Below are 20,654 nucleotides of genomic sequence, written 5' to 3' on the forward strand. Positions count from 1 at the left end.
ATTTGGTCTGATATAAGAATGGCTATCCCTGCTTATTTGTTTTCCGTTGGCTTGAATAAATGATTTCCATCTTTTTATTCCAAGTCTGTGTCTATTCTGTACTTTCAGGTGTGTTTCTTATAGGCAGCAGATATCTGGTTTTTCTTTTCTGATCAACCCTGTATTCTGTGTCTTTTAATGTGGGAATTTAGCCTGTTAACATTTAAGAAGATCATCGACAAAAAGGGTTGTGCTATTGTATTGAGTAGAGTGGTTTTTGTTACAATATGGGGTTTGGATTGTGTAATATAACTTTGAGTAGTTCATTTAGGGGTGGTTTAGTTAGTGCACATAGTGTGAGTTCTTTTTTGTCTAAGAATGTTTTTATTTCCCCCTCCCATATGAAATGAGAGTTTTTCTGTGTATTGAACTCTAGGTTGGAAGTTTCTTTCATTCAGCAGTTTAAATATGTTACTCCATTGTTTTCTTGCTTGAATTGTTTTCAATGAGATTTCTGGTTTGATTCTTCTGTCCCCTCCTTTGTACTTGAGAATTTTTTTCTCTCCCTTATTGCTTTAAGAATTCATCTTTCTCTCTTTTTTGCCAATTTCATTACTATATTTCTTGGTGTTGGTCTGTTAGGGTCTATTTTATTAAGGACTCTTTTTGCCTATTGGATTTGTACAAGTGTCTCTATCCAAAGGGTGGGAATTTTTTCTGCTATTATTTCCCTCACTACTGGTTCTTCTCCTTTCCCTTTTCCTCCCCTTTTGGTATTCTATAATTCGTAGGCTATTTCTTTTATCTTTGTGCATTAGGTATCTAACTTTTTCTTCCATGTTTTGTCTCTTGCTTTCTTTTTTTTTGTTTGTTTTTTTTTTGTTGTTGTTGTTGTTGTTTTTTTTGTTTTTGGGCCACACCCTGTGACGCTCAGGGGTTACTCCTGGCTATGCGCTCAGAAGTCGCTCCTGGCTTCTTGGGGGACCATATGGGAGCCGGGGGATCGAACCGCGGTCCGTCCTAGGCTAGCGCAGGCAAGGCAGGCACCTTACCTCCAGCGCCACTGCCCGGCCCCCTTCTCTTGCTTTCTTATCAACTTCTTTGTCATTGTTGTTTTGTGGTTTTTCTTCAAGTTCCTCTATGCATCCTTCTAATTGTGTAATTCTGCTATTATGGCTTGCTAACTTTTTTTTTTATTTCCCTTTGTTCCAATTGTATGGATTCTTCCATCTTCTGTAAAATTTCTTCTTTGAGTTGGTTGAATTGTTCATCTTTAGATTTCTTAATCATTTAGGCTAGCGATTCCTTGATTTTCATCTATTTTATTCTAAAATTCAAAATTCTGTTCTAACATTTCACATTCTATATTCAAAAATTCTAAACTCTATTCTAAAATTCCAATTTCCTAAAGTTCTAAATTCTATTTTAAATTCTAAATTTCAAAAATTCTAAATTCTATTCTAAAATTCTAAATTTTATATTTCTAAAGGGATTCATGATCCTTGCATGAGACTACTGAGGAAGAATCCAGTGAATTTAAGCCCATCAATGGTCAAATTTAATCCCACCAATGTTTGCTAGCCTAGGAGGAGGTCCCAGTCCACAAGGCTGCCATCTTCTGCCTGGAACCTGTTAAAGCCTCTGCATCCCTCAATTTTTATCACATCTTCTTAGCCATGAACCACAACACAACATGCAGTAAAAGCCACTCAGTAGTAGAAATTAAAAACTTAATGTAAAGTCTTCAAATTTCTAAAATTCTAAATTCTATTCTAAAATTCTAAATTCTAATAGAAAATTCTAAATTCTAAAATTCTAGATTCTATTCTAAAATTTTAAATTCTATTATAAAATTCTAACTTCCATTCCAAAATTATAAATTCTATTTCAAAATTTTAAATTCTAAATTCTAAAATACTCAATTCTATTCTACAATTCTACCTTCTTTCTAAACTTCTAAATTTCTAAAATTAAAAATTCTATTTTAAAAAGTCTAAATGTTTCAAATTCTAAATTTTATTATAAAATTGTAAATTCTAATTAAAATTCAAATTTCTATTCTAAAATCCTAAATTCTAAATTTTAAGATTCTAAATTCTATTCTAAAATTAAAAATTCTATTCTAACATTACAAATTCTATATTCAAAAATTCTAAATTCTATTTAAAATTCTAATTTCCTAAAATTCTAAATTCTATTTAAAATTCTAATTTCCTAAAATTTTAAATTCTATTCTTAAATTCTACATTTCAAAAATTCTAAATTTTTTTTTTTGGTTTTTCGGGCCACACCCGTTTGGTGCTCAGGGGTTATTCCTGGCTACGCAATCAGAAATTGCCCCTGGCTTGGGGGGACCATATGGGACACCGGGGGATCCAACTGTGGTCATTTCCTTGGCTAGCACTTGCAAGGCAGACACCTTGCCTCTAGCGCCACCTCGCCGGCCCAAGTTCTAAATTCTATTCTATAATTCTAAATTCTAACTAAAATTCCAAATTTTATTCTAAAATTCTAAATTCTATTCTGAAAAAAATACATTTTGTTCTATAATTCTAAAATTCTAAATTTTATTATAAAATTCTAAATTTCATCTCAAAATTGTAAATTCTATTTTGAAACACTAAATTCTAAATTCTAAAAATACTGAATTCTATTCTAAAATTCTACCTTCTTTTCTAAAATTCCTCCTGTATTCTAGACAGACTTACTACTTCTCTCATTCATTCACATTGTTATGATAGTTCTCAGTGTAGTTATTTCTTTAATTGCACTCACCACTCTTTGTGGTGAGCTTCATGTCGTGAGCTGGAGCTTCTAGCTCTCCTCTCTTTATCTCTGAGGATTGTTGCAAAAATCTCTTATTTTTCTTAAAACCCATATATGAGTGAGAATATTCTGTGTCTCTCTCCCTCTGACTTATTTCACTCAGCATAATAGATTCCATGTAAATCCATGTATAGGGAAATTTTATGACTTCATCTCTCCTAATGGCTGCATAATAGTCCATTGTGTATATGGACCACAGTTTCTTTAGCCATTCATCTGTTAAAGGGCATCGTGGTATTTTCCAGAGTTTGGCTATTATAAATAGAGCAGCAATGAATATAGGTGTGAGGAAGGGCTTTTTTATTGTATTTTTGTATTCCTAGGGTATATCCTTAGGATCCTTTCCACCTTTCTTAAAGGACCAGAATCTGGGTACTGAAACAAGACCTATTATTTTCCCTATGTGATCAGAGTCTATAATCCCCAGGTGAATTACTATTACTTTGAGCATTAAACTGCTTTTTCCTAAAATAAACCCCACAATTCCTTGATAGAGTGGCCCTATTATGCAAGACATAATTTTATAAGGGCAATAAGCTGGAAGGAGGATCAAGTCTTGTGGGCAGGGAATATCTAAACCACAGCTTCCTACAGTGGAAGGCTTTAATGAGCTTAAACTGCAGAGTTATCTTAGTCTGGACTAAAAAGCTAAACTATTAATGTAAAGGTTCTCAAATTTTGAGGGGCTAGGAATGAGCCCTGACTCAGTTTTCTGAGACAGGTTGAGACAGGTTGATTAAGTCTTGGTCGCAAGGGACAGGAACAAATAGAGGTTGTGATCTGCATTGTTTTCATAAATAGCCCCTTATGCCACACTTAATGCATTTGACCTGACCTTGTGAGATAGGCATTGGACCCTTCCTCGCGTTGCTGGGGAGGTGGTTAGGTACTAAATGACAGTCTTTTTGCTTAGTGAAATCCCTTCCACACCTTGAGCAAAGACCAGGTGATTTACTTGGGCAAAAGCCACTTATCTGATTTCCTGGAGTTTGCATCTGAATAGCATATGTTTTTAAAGGTGCAGTGGTGGGAATTGGAGAGGGATAATTGTAAGTCCAAGCATTTCTACAAGCAAGTAGATATCTCAGGACATCTCTTCTCTCCCTAATTGTATTTAAGATAGCCTGACAATATTCATTGGCATTGTCAATGTTTAAGGTTTTCGTCAGAGATTTTGAATTTCTGTATTTCTAAACTGTCTTTTAAATGCCACTCCCAATTTTCTCCATAAATTCTGTAAGTCTTTATAGTTACCTGAATAATCTTTGTATAACTACCCTTAAACTCAATATCTGAGTCAATTTTCCCAAGCCTTCAATGCAATTTTCCTGGCAATTTTCAAAACAGCACAGGGTAGTCTTGCCTGTCAATTTACTTCTGTGGGCTCCCATTCTCCTATTAGCATCTCATAAGATAACGTGACTCATGCAACCCTCATTCCAGAATAAAATATCAATTTTATTCTTAGAATCAAAAGCTCCTGTGAGACGTGAATTGGGTATGCCCATCTCTTGATACTCAAATTCTGAACTGGCCAATCTTTTCCAGACACTGGAGGGAGACCCTATAATAATTGAATTCTTTTCTCAGAAAATAATCATCTCGACCATCATTGCGAAGAGTCTGCAGCAAGTTCATCAGCAGCTGAAAAAGCTGGAGAAGCTGGAACAGAAAGTTCCCTACGAGCATAACCCATTTACTAATAACAAGTCAGTACTGTGGGACCGAACCGTCAGCCTGTTAAAGCAGCTCATCCAGAGATCATTTGTAATGGAAAGGCAGCCCTGCATGCCGACTCACCCCAAAGGCTGTTGATGTTGAAGACTGGGGTGCAGTTCACCGGGAAGTTGAGATTGTTGGTGAAATTGCCAGGGCTGAATTATAATTTAAAAGTCAAAGTCTTTTTTTTTCAATAATTTTTTATTTATTTATTTTATTTAACCAATTTTATTACATACATGATTGTATTTGGGTTTCAGTCATGTAAATAACACCACCCATCACCAGTGCAACATTCCCAGCACCAATGTCCCAAATCTCCCTCCTCCCCACTCAACCCCCGCCTGTACTCTAGACAGGCTTTCTATTTCCCTCATACATTCTCATTATTAGGATAGTTCAAAACGTAGTTATTTCTCTAACTAAACTCATCCCTGTTTGTGGTGAGCTTCAAGAGGTGAGCTGTAACTTCCAGATTTTTTCTCTTTTGTGCCTGAAAATTATTATTGCAAAAGTGTCTTTCATTTTTCTTAAAATCCATAGATGAGTGAGAGAATTCTGCGTCTTTCTCTCTCTCTGACTTATTTCATTCAGCATAATAGATTCCATGTACATCCATGTATAGAAAAATTTCATGACTTCATTTCTCCTGACAGCTGCATAATATTCCATTGTGTATATGTACCACAGTTTCTTTAGCCATTCATATGTTGAAGGGTATCTTGGCTGTTTCCAGAGTCTTGATATGGTAAACAGTGCTGCAATGAATATAGGTGTAAGGAAGGAATTTTTGTATTGTATTTTTTTGTTCCTAGGGTATATTTCTAGGAGTGGTATAGCTGGGTCGTATGGGAGCTCGATTTGCAGTTTTTGGAGTAATCTCCATATCGCTTTCCATAAAGGTTGAACTAGATGGCATTCCCACCAGCAGTGGATAAGAGTTCCTTTCTCTCCACATCCCCGCCAACACACTGCTTGTTCTCATTCTTTGTGATGTGTGCCAATCTTGGGTGTGAGGTAGTACCTCGTAGTTGTTTTAATTTGCATCTCCCTGATGATTAGTGATGTGGAACATTTTTATGTGTCTTTTGGCCATTTGTATTTCTTCTTTGTCAAAGTGTCTGTCCATTTCTTCTCCCCATTTTTTGATGGGATTAGATGTTTTGTTCTTGTAAATTTCTGTCAGTGCCTTGTATATTTTGGAGATTAGCCCCTTGTCTGATGGGTATTGGGTGAATAGTTTCTCCCACTCAGTGGGGGGGCTCTTGTATCCTGGGCGCTATTTCTTTTGAGGTGCAGAAGCTTCTCAGTTTAATATATTCCAATCTGATATTTTCTGCTTTCATTTGCTTGGAGAGTGCAGTTTCCTCCTTGAATATGCCTGTATTCTCAATGTTCTGGAGTGTTTTACCTATGTGTTGTTCTATATATCTTATGGTTTCAGTCTGATATCGAGGTCTTTCATCCATTTGGATTTAACCTTCGTACATGATGTTAGCTGGGGGTCTAAGTTCAATTTTTTGCAAGTGGCTAGCCAGTTGTGCCAACACCACTTGTTGAAGAGGCTTTCTTTGCTCCATTTAGGATTTCTTTCTACTTTATAAAAAATTAGGTGATTGTATGTCTGGGAAACATTCTCTGAGTATTCAAGCCTATTCCAGTGATCTGGGGGCCTGTCTTTATTCCAATACCATGCTGTTTTGATAGCTATTGCTTTGTAGTAAAGTTTGAAGTTGGGGAAAGTAATTCCTCCCATATTCTTTTTCCCAATGATTGCTTTAGCTATTCGAGGGTGTTCATTGTTCCAAATGAATTTCAAAAGTGCCTGATCCACTTCTTTGAAGAATGTCATGGGTATCTTTAGAGGGATCACATTAAATCTGTACAATGCTTTGGGGAGTAAAAGTCAAAGTCTTATTTGATAAAGATGTGAATGATAAAAATACAGTAAAAAGGATTTAGAAAGTTCAACATCTTGGGCACACACACTAAGGTGATGAACATGGAGGAGTCCATCAATGGAAGTCTGGCAGCTGAGTTTCGACATCTGTAACTGAAGGAACAGAAAAATGCGGGCACCAGGATGAATGAGGGTCCTCTCATTGTTTCTGAGGAGCTTCACTCCCTTAGTTTTGAAACTCAGCTGTGCCATCCTGGTTTGATCATTGACCTGGAGACAACCTCCCTGCCTGTTGTTGTGATCTCCAATGTCAGCCAATTGCCTAGTGGCTGGGTCTCCATCCTGTAGTACAACATGCTGAATTCAGAAACCAGGAATTTGTCTTTCTTCCTGAACTCCCCATGTGCAAGCTGGGCCCAACTGTCAGAGGTGCTGAGCTGGCAGTTTTTTTCTGTCACCAAGAGAGGTCTCAACATGGACCAGCTGAACATGCTGGGAGAGAAACTTCTGGGTCCTAACACCAGCCCTGAAGGTCTGATTCCGTGGACAAGGTACTGTAAGGAGAACATCAACTGTTGTGTATGTAAATATTTTTTTCATGTGTGTAATTCATTTTTTTTATTTTTTAATTTTTTTATTTTAATTATGACAACAAAGATGCAAAGAAAGAGGACAGGGTAAAGTTACAGTGGAAGCCCAATCACCCATAAACAGAATTCTCGGTAGTCCCATCGATGATATCCCAGCCTTGAACTTTCAGCCAAAGAACATCAAGAAAAACAAAACTGAACCCATGTACAATACAATTACTTTGTCCCTCAAATCCCCAGTTGTAGTACATACTATTTCTTAGCAGCACACAATATAATCTAAAGACATTAGACTTATGTAACTCCTTAAACATTGAGGGCAAAGTACATTTCTCTAGTTCCATGCACATGCTAACTAGTTTAAGTTAACCTCAAAAGTTTTAGTGGCTTGTTTTTCTTAAGGATTGGAGTCAAGGGAACATAGTAAAAAATGGTATTAAAGTGGCATTTGTTTGCATAGGCCCACCAAAACATAAGGGACATGGAAAGACAAATTATGGTCTAAATACAAGGAGACCCTACCCCTGAAGTTTCCTGGCACAGGACTGACTCTAGGCTCCAGGCAAATTCGTTTGTCCAATTCAAGTCATCGTCTGTAGTGGCAATACACCTCCATTCCTCACATAGTTTCTGTTGTTGGTATCATGCTTCTGTATTAAAGATCCTGGAGTCTGCATATCCCATATTGCAGTCAGGATGGTGCAGAGCATCCTCTCGTTTCACCTCACACTTAAGGGGCACTAGAGAAAACCATGTCCTGTAGAGCAGGTCATTGTTGCTGTCAAGTCTTCTCAGTGTAAACGGAAGTCTCTTTTTAAGAGGTCGATGTCAGACCCTTGGTAGTGTCTTTCCTGGTAGAGGACTGCTTCCAGCTGTTGCTATAAAAGACCTTGGATGTTTCGTAGATAGCTTGCCTGATTCCGGCGTGAATGGAGGACGCCCATTCTTCTGAGGCCTGTGCCAGGTCATTATATCAATGTTCAGGGTGTAAGGTCCATTGTACTGAGATTTATTAGATAAGAACTTATCTGTATGTATGGTGTATTCCCATTTTAATGTGTCTATGCAAACAAGGATCAATGCCATGGGGCATTATTGGTGCATCTGGAGGCAATAGGAACAAGACCAGCAATTTCCATGACATAGTTCAATCATAGGCATCAAATTGAGGGACAGTTCCACGAAACAATCCTTACTGAACAGCTTACAAAGAAAAGACAAGATGAAAAGTGAATAGAAACATCATGGTAGAAGAATATATAGAGAGTTACATCAGTTAAAGAAAATACCCATAAAATATTCAAAAGATATATGTGTTCAATTTGTGTCCTTCTAAATAGTTCTGAGATTTGTTAGATCTACTGTATGTCTTAGGTCAGAGATTAGAACTATGTGTTACTGAAGTTAAGAAGGGTAAATCTGGGGTACTGATGGTTGGAAGGAGCAAATGTTCGCGCGGGGGCGCTAGCCATCACGCGGTTTGCAAAATGTAGACTGGTATGAAATTACCATGACAGCCTGAGTATAGCTGAGCAGCTATCTGCCACCCACCAGATCAAACTCACCCCCTAAGCCCCACCCTAGGCCAGTGTCCAGGCCCGGCCTGGGAGTGGGGAAAACCCAGGGTGCTCCGTCAGCTCCTCCCAGTAACCCACCTGGAGATCCAGAGGAATGGGGGAGAGGGGGGTCGGGTGACCCAGATCCGGGCCCCCCTACCCTAGGCCGGACCACGAGGCCGCTGGCACATGGGGGGGCCTGCCAGCTGCCCGTCCGTGCCGGCTAAAAATCCTGCTCCAGGAAGGGAGAGAGATCCTCCCAAGCCCGAAGGACAGGGATTTGAGCCCCACCCTAGGTCAGTGTCCCGGCCCGGCCTGGGAGTGGGGAAAACCCAGGGTGCCCCGTCAGCTCCTCCCAGGAGCCATCCATGCCAGCTGCCCGTCCATGCCCGTATGTAAATATTTTAGGGAATTATTATGTTACTGACCCTACCCTGATCGGTGATTGTGCCCTACCTTAGGGTGTGACCTGGCATTCTGCCCCCACCATAGGGTGGTACCTGATTCTGCTTCCACCATTGGGCAGTATCTGATACCACCATTGGGTATTAGGTATTATTCTGGGGGATAAAAACAAGGTTCTGTGGAAGGCGATGGGCTTTTTGCTGAAACTTATGCTGAGTCTTTGGACTTCAGTCTTGTCCACCGAATAAAGCTAATATTTCCACAAGCCTGACTGTCTGTGAGCTGTTTACCTGCCGTTTCACCTCAGAACTGTCGGCTAGACAGGGTGGCAGACGCGTGCTCCAAGCTGGAGGGGAAAGACCTCATCCTCCATCTCTCCATCAGTCAACCTCTTCAGAGACTGACTTGCAACATAATGGCGCCTGAACAGGCTGAACCTGGACCCTCAATAACTGTAAGTGAAATACTTCATTGGAAATTTCCTCTGCTGACTATTAAATGGTTTTTGTGGTTAGTCATGTGGATTCTGCCACCTTTTTGCTTACGCGTTGGTGCTCTAGTATACAAGTGGATTATTCCATTTTGTTTAAAACTAATTGATTTTGATCTAAGGACAATCACTGCAGTTGGGTGGTTGTGGACTATATTTCAAATGAAAATTGCATTGTCTCCAGCCATCATAGTTTGTGGAATTTCTGTGTTGGCTCACGTTGTTACTGTGAGCATAGTTATTGCTGGTATTTAGGAAATAGAAAGTGTAGAAATGGTGAGGCTAAAACCAGTGTGGATAATAAGAAAATCTTTCCGACAAAAATTCAGACCAAGGTGCGAGCTGATGAATCCATCCCCACCATCAACAATATAGAAATTTTTGCTGGAAGAAAAACAACTCGGAAAGTTAAGCCTGATTCTAGCAAATCGCAAGACAGTAGTGACTCAGACAATGATCAACCTCCAGTGCTAACTCAAGAAGTGAGGCTTCGTTCTATTCACAAAATTGAATCGCACAACAGTGCAGATTCAGACGATGAACCACACGCACAACCTCAGAGCTCTATTCAGAGTAAGTTCGCTAATCCGGCCTCATCCCCTTTACATGGGGTAAATGTTTCTAACTATGTACCCTATCAGATGGAAGAATTAGATCGGTTTAAAAAAGCATGTAAAGAGTATGGCCCAAAATCGTCATACAGTTTGGAGTTACTAAGACTTTGGAGTCATAACTCATCTTGGACTTTGTATGATTTTAAAAGAATCGATGAAATATGCCTGTCATCTAAACAGCAAACTGAATGGGAAATGTACTATTCAGAAGGTGTAAAAGCCAAATTATATAGCCCAGATGGTACGAAAAAGCAAGTGGCAGGTGTTACTCTATTGTATGAATTATTCATGGCAGAAAATCAATTTGCAAATATTCAGACGCAAGCAGCTTTACCTGAAGAAATCTTAAATTTAATTAGGGATATTGCATTGTCATGGGAAAAAATTGATTTTAACAGCATTAGTAGAGGAAACTTTTTAAAAATTACTCAAGGCTCTTATGAGTCATATGCAGAGTTTGTAGGTAAGATTAAAGATGCTCTGAAGTTACAAGTCGAAGATGAGGAGATGAGAAACTTCCTAGTAAAATCTTTGGCTTATCATAATGCAAATTCGGCCTGAAGATTAATATTGAATACATTAAATGAAAAGGCAGATGTGAATGATTTCCTTTATGCCTGTGGGAATGTCTATGGGGAACCCCAACTCCCACCCCACTTAGACTTCGTACAAACCTTCCCAGTTATCAAGGGAATGATGCCTTACTCCCCTCAGGGACAAAACACTTTTCATAAACCAGGTGTTTGCCCAAAATGCAAAAGGGGTCGCCACTGGGCGAAAGATTGCAGAACCAGAAACCTCATTGATAATAACCTAAGTAGAGGTTTTAACACAGTCCCCAGGAGGCAAATCGCCTGCTACCATTGTGGAAAACAGGAGCATATCAAAAGAAATTGCTGTTTCCTTATAAATGCAGCTCCTCAAGGACACACATACAAGATGTAGTGAAACGCCCACAGGGCCTCCCCCCAGGTCCTTCCAAATCAAGGGCAAAGCTCACAGACAATAATCCTTCCAAGCCCAGCCCAAGAAAATTCATCACAATAAGGGAATTAATTCACTCCACATCAGGGAGTGCCAGATTAGACATATTATGCCCAGAGGACTTTACAATTAACCCAAGATCATGCCCTTACATATTAGAAAGTGGCATTTTGGGTCCACCACCCCCAGATACTATGGGTTTGATTCTTGGCAGAAGTTCCCTCAAGATAAAGGGTATATCAGTAATCACTGGTGTCATTGACTCAGATTTTATGGGAGAAATCATTGTAGTTATTACTGTACCAGTTACATGGACCTTTAAAAAAAGGAGAAGCGATTGCCCAGATAGTAATAGTGCCTTATGTCAAATTTGGGGCTTCAGATCAGACTAGAATTGGAGGTTTTGGAAGCACAGATCCAGGTGCTGCTCAAAACCCAACCGTGGCTCTGGTTACTAAATTTAAAGATGAAGACCCAATGATCAAACTTCACTTGGAAGGGCAACAATATGATGGAATGATAGATACGGGTGCTCAGGTTACCATAAATTCTGATAAAGAATGGCCAGAAAATTGGCCTCTTCAGGAAATCCCATATTCGCTAGAAGGAATAGGAGGTCTGAGCTCCTTCCTGTCTGTTGAGTACAAGGACTATGATATTTTATGGCCCAGAAAATCAAAAATCAATAATCAGACCTCATGTGGGCCCATTTTCACCATCCCTGTGGGGCCGTGACCTACACAAACAGTGGACAGCAGAATTCCACATCCCATTAGCTCCAGAAGAGCCTGAACCTTCTTTTGATTAAAAAACCCAAAATTTTTAGTAGGGGTCACTACCATAAAAACACCAGCACCAATAAAAATAAAATGGAAATCTGACAAATCAATTTGGACAGGTCAGTGGCCCCTTAAAATTGATAAATTAAAGGTGCTGACAGAATTAGTGGAGGAACAGCTAAGTTTAGGACATATTGAACTATCTTTTTCTCAATGGAATTCACCTATATTCACTATAAAAAAGAAATCCGGTAAATGGAGACTTTTGATGTATCTTAGAGCTGTAAATGTATCCATGATACCTATGGGCAAATTGCAGACTGGTTTACCATCACCTGTAGTTATTGCTTCGTCCATATTTCTATCCACCCAGATGATAAAAAAGGTTTTGCATTCTCAGTTCCTTCTGTCAATAATACCCATCCCTGAAGACATTTCCAATGGACTGTTCTCCCCAAGGCATGCTGAATTCCCCAAAAATGTGCCAGTATTTTGTAGATAAGGTTTTGAGCCCTGCTCATGAAAAATTTCCTCAAGCCATGATATTTAATTATACAGATGATATCCTGCTCACAATAAAACATATTTACAGGACTTATACTCTTATGTTATTGACTGTTGACAAATATCAGGACTGAAAATAGCTCTAGAAAAAATACAGATAATGCCACCGTATCAATATTTGTGTTGTATTTTGGACTGGACATCTATACGTCCACAAAAAAAATTTCTATCAAAATAGAAAACCTCAGAACGCTTAATGATTTTTAGAGACTTTTAGGTGACGTAAATTGGCTCTGTCCTGCACTAGGAATCCCGAATGCAGAGTTATCTAATCTATTTAAAACGTTGGAGGGTGACCCTGCTTTAGATAGCCCAAGAAACTTAACAACAGCTGCCAAAAATGAATTGGACATCTTCTTGAGCAGATTACAAAACTCGTTTCTCTTAAGATTCTTCCCAGGAGAAAAGGTATTTCTGTTAATCTTCCCTATGATAGAAACCCCCACAGCGGCTTTGATGCAACAGTCAGGACCTTTGGAATGGGTGTATTTACATAACAAACAGCCCCACTTAGTTGTCCCCTACTTGCAACTGATTTCAGAGATTATTATCAAGGCAAGACTCAGATCTATATCTTTACTAGGTTTTGACCCAGATATAATAGTTTTGCCAATACCAAAAAAGGAAATTGAGTCAATATTGCCTCTTAATGAATCTCTACAAGGGGCCCTCTCAGATTTCACAGGAAAAATATTCTCCCATTATCCAGCAGGAAAAACTTGAGACTTTTTAAAGAAAACTCAGTTTGTTATTTCTTCAATTGTTCGGGATTCCCCTTTTCCCAATGCCAAGTTTTTTTACATCGATGGATCCCAAAATGGAAAAGGAGGAATAACTGGAGACAACATTAATATGACCATAGATACCAAATATAAATCTGCACAGAAAGTTGAATTAGCAACGTTAATTTACCTATTAGAAAATATATCTGAAGCCATGAATATAGTTTCTGATTCTTTGTATGTGGTAAATTTATGTCATGTGATAGCCACTGCTTCCCTTAATGCTAATAACTCGGTCATACAGAACTTACTTAAACGATTACAGCAGCTTCTTCAAAAACGAACTGAGCCCATCTTCATCACGCATATTAGAGCCCACTCAGGTCTTCCAGGACCTATGGCTCAAGGAAATAAAACTGCTGACTTGCTAGCAATGCCTATATTTAAATCACCTGTATAGGAACATTCAGCCCTATACACAAATGCTCGCCGTTTACATGTGAATTACCAAATTCCATGGAGGCAAGCTAGAGAAATTGTAGAAAACTGCAACATATGTGCACTGTTAACAAAAGACTCACGTAGCAGGAGCAAACCCAAGAGGCTTACAGTCTAACAAACTTTGGCAAATGGATATAACTCAAACAGATTTATTTCCAAGAAAATCTTATCTTCATGTTGTGGTGGACACTTATTCTCTTTTTATGTGGGCAATTCCCATGTCTTCTCAAAAATCTAAGGCTGTTTGTAGTTTTCTTTTACAATGTTTTTCTGTGATGGGTATTCCATATTCTATAAAAACTGATAATGGGCCAGCCTGTGTTAGCAAAACTTTTGAATTTTTTGTAAATAATGGCAAATAAGACATCTCTAAGGAATTCCTTACAATTGTTGGGGACAGGCCATTGTAGAAAAAACTCAATTACAAAAAAATAGTAAAAGAGGTTTACCACCAACAGATTTGCTATCTTTGACTCTTATCACACTATATTACTTAAACTTACCCCAAGGGGAAAGTTACACTGCAGCAGAAAGACTTTTTAAAGAAGATATTCAGAGACAAGAAACAACCCAGAAACCTATCTGGATCAAGGAATATGAGAAATGAATAGCTGGATATCTTCTCCTAAGAGGAAGGGGTTATGCCTATGTTTCTACAAATGACAACCCTCCCAAGAAATTTTGGGTTCCATAATGCCTTGTTAGAAATTGGGCTATCGGGGCCGGGCGGTGGCGCAAGAGGTAAGGTGCCTGCCTTGCCTGCACTAGCCTTGGACGGACCACAGTTCGATCCCCGGCGTCCCATATGGTCCCCCAAGCCAGGAGCAACTTCTGAGCGCATAGCCAGGAGTAACCCCTGAGCGTTACCAGGTGTGGCCCAAAAATCAAAAAAAAAAAAAAAAAAAAAAAGAAAGAAAGAAATTGGGCTAGCACAAATGATCAGGTTCAGACTATAAACTCCTCTTCAGAGCAAAAACAGAATACTCCAGACACTAACAGCAGTAATATTGCTGAGGTCTCTGGGGCCGGGAACAAGGATTTAGCTGTCACACACCATACATTGAGTGAGACTGATGGTAGTGATAAACCCTTACACTCCAAGATGCAAAAGGAAAGACAGGAACCTGTCTTAACTGGGCTCCAAAATATAGAAAACTCTTGCTACATGAACTCAATATTGCAATGCTTGCATAATATTTCAGACTTGACTCAGTATTTTCATCAAGATCATTATAAAAATAATACTGACAAGAAAAATCCAATGGGGCATGAAGGTAAATTAGCCGAAGAATTTGGTCGGCTCATCAGAACCATGAAAAATGGATTTCATGGATATATTAACCCTGAAAGCTTCAAAGTAACAATTGGTTTACTTAATGACCAGTTTGCTGGACACAATCAGCAGGATCCACACAAACTACTAATAAACTTTCTAATAGAGGGACTACATCAGGACTTGCTTACTGTAAATCTAATGACAGACAAAACTACACATCTTATGGAAAATGAAAATTATGAACAATTTAGTTCAGAACACCAAAAGGCTCACAAATCTATTATTTATGATCTCTTTCAAGGACAATTCAAATCTATACTACAGTGTCACACATGCCACCAAAAGTCTGAGGTTTATGAGACATTTGTTCATTTGTCTCTGGCTGTTACATCTTCAGATAAATGTACATTACAAGAATGCTTCTCTGAATTTTTTAAAGAAGAGTTAAGGGATGACAACAAAGTTCTGTGCAACAGCTGCAAAACTAGAAGGGATTTTTCAAAGAAAACGTACTTATGGAAACTGCCACCAGTACTCATAATACACTTGAAACGTTTTGCTTTTGATGGCAAACAAATAAAAAAATTGCACACTTATGTATATTTTCCTTAGAAGACCTCAATTTAGTAGAATTCACTTCAGAGAATAAAAGCAAGATTAAGAAACACAACTTATCATCAGTGTCAAACTATTATGGTAAAGTTCACTATGGACACTGTACTTCATACTGTAAAATTGCTGCAAAACAACACTGGATCAATTTTGATGACAAGAAGTTCAAAAAAGTCCCTAATACATTGGTGAAATCCACAGCAGCATACATCCTGTTTTATACTTCTTAAAGATCTACAATGAACACCACATAATCATTTCACTTCCTTATCGGTTGCTATTAATGCTCTAGGATTCTTTCCACAGGCATGATCAATGAATATGGATTGAAATCATGGACCCCCAATGTGTTTCCTTGTATGATGGATTTATGTCTTAATTTCATTATTGCTCTAGGTCTCAGTTAATCATGAAATCTTACAATTTAATTTAGTCAAGGTTCACCTGAAAGAAAAATTTCTCATCATATTAATGTTGTTTTTCTTTCTATGTATACTCATTTAACGACTTTCACTCTTTTTATTTTAACATCATTGCTTTATTTCCCTCAATTTAGGTTTTAAGACGCTGACATAATGATAATTTTAGGTGGACTTTCTTCACAGTGCTTCTTGCCTATGATTGATTATTATAGAGTTACTGTTATACACTTATAGTAGAGTTTTCCATGTTAGTATTATGCATAAAATTCTCTTTCAGGTCTGCTCTGCTCTGCCATTAAAAAATTTTTTTTAATTTGAACTGATTTTTCTAAACAGTTACCAGCTATTACATTTTAAGGCGCTTTTAGTTGATTCAGCTGAATTCTCTTTTCTTTTGCTCTATTTTGGATCCTTTCCAACAAATATTTTTTCGTATGAGTGAGTGTTATGGCCATATTTTTGTTAAGTCTGTATGTGCATGTCTTGTTCAGTGTCTGTCTGTTTTGCATATTTTGTATATACTTCCCTTTTTCCTAACTTTATTTTCCTTCCTAACTTTATCTTCCCCAATTTAGTCTTCCTTATCCTTCCTTCCTAGTCCTTAACATTTAATTCTCAGGATTCCCTTCACATGTGCAACTCATCTCCTTCACCCACAATTAAAGCCTCCTGATCTCGGTCCGAGGAAGAAATCCGTGACTGTTGTAGTTTCGTACCAAGTTTGCTGCAAACTTGTTGAAAATGAAGCCACCTGGAATTTGTGTCACAATGAAACCCCAGAGAAAAAATCCATGGATAAGACCCACAATCTCTGGATCCCAGTTAAACTGTGTTATCTGAATCTCTGGTTTTCCATCCACATACACAGTGCTATTGTTGACCATCTCTACAATGGCTACCCCTAGATTGCACTGATCCCTAAGAAAATGCAGAAGCCCAACCAACTCATGATGGCTTCAACCTGCTTTTCCAGACCCATCAAGTGTCTTTGGTCGCTCTTTTCAGAGTTCCAGACCTCTCATCTTTACAGATTGGTATTGGACTCTGTAGAAATTTCACCTTTTGTATTTTTATTATAATTGTAATCCTTTAAATTTATATTTGGTACTACACTTCTTTTGACTATTGTAATTAATGTTTTTCTATTTTAGTTTTTAATCTTAGGAGTTGATGTTGTATTACATTAGGGTTTTGCTTTCTTGACTTTAGGTTAGTGGGTTAGACATTGTTGTCTATATTTTCCTAAATAATATTTTTGTCTGGTCTCAGGGCTTTTTGCGTGGGCACATCATAGGCAAAATACTAGGTTTATAAGAGGTTCCATCCATTTTGGATGGGCCCTCAAGTTGTTTATTTACACAGGGAGGGTCTCTGCCTTAACATTTTGTTTTGGTTTGTGACTTAAACTCCCATCTATAAATAATCGACCTTATTGGTACATCAATTTCGGACATCATATGGACTTCAGCCTGGATTAGGAACTGGATTAAGTTCAGAAGCCTATTAATTATCTTTGCAGTGGCCCCCCACTGTGTAGGGGGTATATGCTTCTTCCTCCAAAATAAGGGCCTAATTCAATGACCTCAAAGATGGGCTTTCTGGTCTACCTGGACTTGAATGAAAATGGGTTCGGAGAGATAGCATGAAGATAAGGCATTTGCCTCACATGCAGAAGGTCATTGGTTCGAATGCTAGTATCTGCCAGAAGCGATTTCTGAGCGTGGAGCCAGGAGTAACTCCTGAGCACTGCCAGGTGTGACCCAAAAACCAACAACAACAACAACTATAAATAATGAAGTTGCTTCTTCTCGTCTGCTACACAACCTTTCTGGCATGTCTTCGAAGGATTTATGTACGTCCTAGATTTATCTTCTCAGGAGCTTGTAGTTGATTCCTTGATACATGTTTCTGGTTTTAGACACCCTGTGTTTATGCTAGAAGTTTTTCTTTAAATTTTCCTGTGATGCGCTTATGCAAACAGCCGCTCTTTTATTATTGACTAGTTTTTCCTTTAATAATTGTAGACAATACTGTTTGTTTACTAAAAACAAACGGGGGACTTGTTGTGTATGTAAATATTTTAGGGAATTATTATGTTACTGACCCTACCCTGATCGGTGATTGTGCCCTGCCCTAGGGTGTGACCTGGCATTCTGCCCCTACCCTAGGGTGGTACCTGATTCTGCTTCCACCATTGGGTGGTATCTGATCCCACCATTGGGTGGTACCTGATTCTGGGGGATAAAAACAAGGGTCTGTAGAAGGCGAGGGGCTTTTTGCTGAAACTTATGCTGAGTCTTTGGACTTCAGTCTTGTCCACCGAATAAAGCTAATATTTCCACAAGCCTGACTGTCTGCGAGCTGTTTACCCGCCGTTTCACCTCAGAACTGTTGGTTAGACAAGGTGGCAGACGCGTGCTCAGAGCTGGAGGGGGAAAGACCTCATCCTCCATCCCTCCATCAGTCAACCTCTTCAGGGGCTGACTTGCAACAATCAACAATAAAATTTTTTCTTTCTGGCTTTGGATTGAAAGCATCCTTGAACTCATTAAGAAGCACCTGCTGTTACTCTGGAATGACGGTTGCATTGTGGGCTTCATCAGCAAGGAGGCAGAGCGAGCACTGCTCAAGGACCAGCAGCCCGGGACCTTTCTGCTGTGCTTCAGCGATAGCTGCCGAGAGGTCGCCAGCACCTTCACGTGGGTGGAACGGTCCCAGAGTGGAGGCGAGCCTTACTTCCATGCAGTTGAACCTTACACCAAGAAAGAACTGTCTGCTATGACTTTCCCTGACATTATCCGCAATTACAAAGTCATGGCCGCAGAAAATATCCCGGAGAATCCTCTGAAGTATCTGTATCCAAACATTGATAAAGACCAGGCCTTTCGGAAGTATTACTCCAGGCCAAAGGAAGCATCCGAACCAATGGAGCTTGATGGCCCTAAAGGAACAGGATATATCAAGACCGAATTGATTTCTGTGTCTGAAGTCCACCCTTCTCGACTGCAGTCCATGGACAACCTTCTCCTCATGTCTCCCGAGGACTTTGATGAGGTATCCCGGATAGTGGGCAATGTGCAGTTCGACATGATGAGTGGAGTCTAGATCCTGCATTTTTCTCAGCTTCTCTGGCCAGCTATTTCCATGTGTTCTCATCTGTGAGTTCCTCCTGCTACTCTGTTCCTCCACATCCTGTGTTTCTTGGGAAATGAAAGAACGGCCAACACATGTGTTGCAACCTGTGATAACAAGTGAATTTTCCCCTTTATTTAGACACTCTGAAGGCCTTCATTTATCTTGTCCAAGGTAAAAATGAAGGACCGAGTCTCTGAAGAGTGGGTTTTGTAGATACCCAAAGCACGAGAACTCTAGCGGGAGGGCTTTGGTAAGGTACAAGTTTTGCAGCATCTAGAAAATGTTGAGAAAATGTTTGCAGAAGCAAGTGCAATATCTACCTGTTAAAGGTAGCTGGATAGGTCACAGGGAACTTTTGGATCTGAGAATGACATGGTTCTGCTCAGGAAAATTCTTGGGGGGTTTTCTGCTTTAAATGTAACTGGAAGTGTTCCATTGGTTTATTAGTGAAAATTTTCAGACTGAGGCTGACATTATAAAAAAAAAAAAAAAACCTTTATCACAAGAACTTATCCTGCATCTCAGCAGCTCATGGGGCATATTTTATTACACCTCCATATTTAAAGAAAAACACAAATTCTGTATTTTTGAAAGGAAATAGTCTGTTTGCTGTAACTTTAGGATACAGATTATTATCAAGAGAAGAAAGTAAGTGCACTTACAAATACATGCCTAGAATTTTCTTTTTAAACTTTGATATCAAGAATTTAATACATTCTGTGTTGCCTTCATAGTTCCATCAAGGGAACCAGCCTGTCAACAGTATTCTGGGAGACAAATCCTATTAATTTTCCAAAACTTGAAGTTAACCATAAATGTGGATAGTCTCTCTGTTTAATTTGACTTTATTTGTATTAGCTTGCTAGATTTTAGTTATTCAGAGTTTTCAAACTCAAAAGAAAAAAATTACTGAGTAATCATTTAACCTGAATCTGACAACTAATTTGAAAACTTGTCCTGTGTAACTGCATTATCAATTGTATATTCTTCACTAATTCTTAATGTTCTCTGACAAATACACTTGCAAATGGTCCTTTCTCTTTATTGTGCCTTTCCTAAATCTCTTTTGTGACTGGTTGCTGTTTTGTGAAGTATATCGTGTTACTTTCCTTCAGTCCCATAAAATGTAGCCTAGGGAAACGTGTTGAAAGATTCGTTTATAATTTCCACAAAAAAAAGAAAAGAAAAGAAAAGAATCATCTCTGAAGCAAGTCATAAAGAATTGGATTTTTTCTTGGACAGACTCAAAAAATCCCTTTTTCCAGGTTCATACCTGGAGAGAAGGTGTGGCTACAGGTGCTATCACCCACATATATGGGACTTTGGTTTATTTACATAACAAGCAACATAGTACTGGGGTGCCCTATTTAGAACTGATCTCTGCTCTTATCAAAACAAGACTCAGAACAGTTTCGTTTTTTTTTGTTGTTGTTGTTGTTGTTTTTTGTTTTTTATTTTTTGTTTTTTGTTTTTGTTTTTGGGTCATACTCAGCTGTGCTCAGGGGTTACTGCTCAGAAATCGCTCCTGGAAGGCAACGGGACCTATATGGGATGCCGGGATTCAAACCACCATTGGTCCT

The 20,654-nt window shown here is 38.7% G+C and overlaps 1 pseudogene; it reads left to right on the forward strand.

Annotated features, from left to right (window-relative positions):
- Window positions 1–6,411: 6,411 nt before the first annotated feature.
- LOC125998759 (signal transducer and activator of transcription 1-alpha/beta-like) lies at window positions 6,412–19,523 on the forward strand (annotated as a pseudogene).
- Window positions 19,524–20,654: the final 1,131 nt, after the last annotated feature.

The sequence above is a fragment of the Suncus etruscus genome, chromosome X (genome assembly GCF_024139225.1).
Source record: "Suncus etruscus isolate mSunEtr1 chromosome X, mSunEtr1.pri.cur, whole genome shotgun sequence".
NCBI classification, from domain to species: Eukaryota; Metazoa; Chordata; class Mammalia; order Eulipotyphla; family Soricidae; genus Suncus; species Suncus etruscus.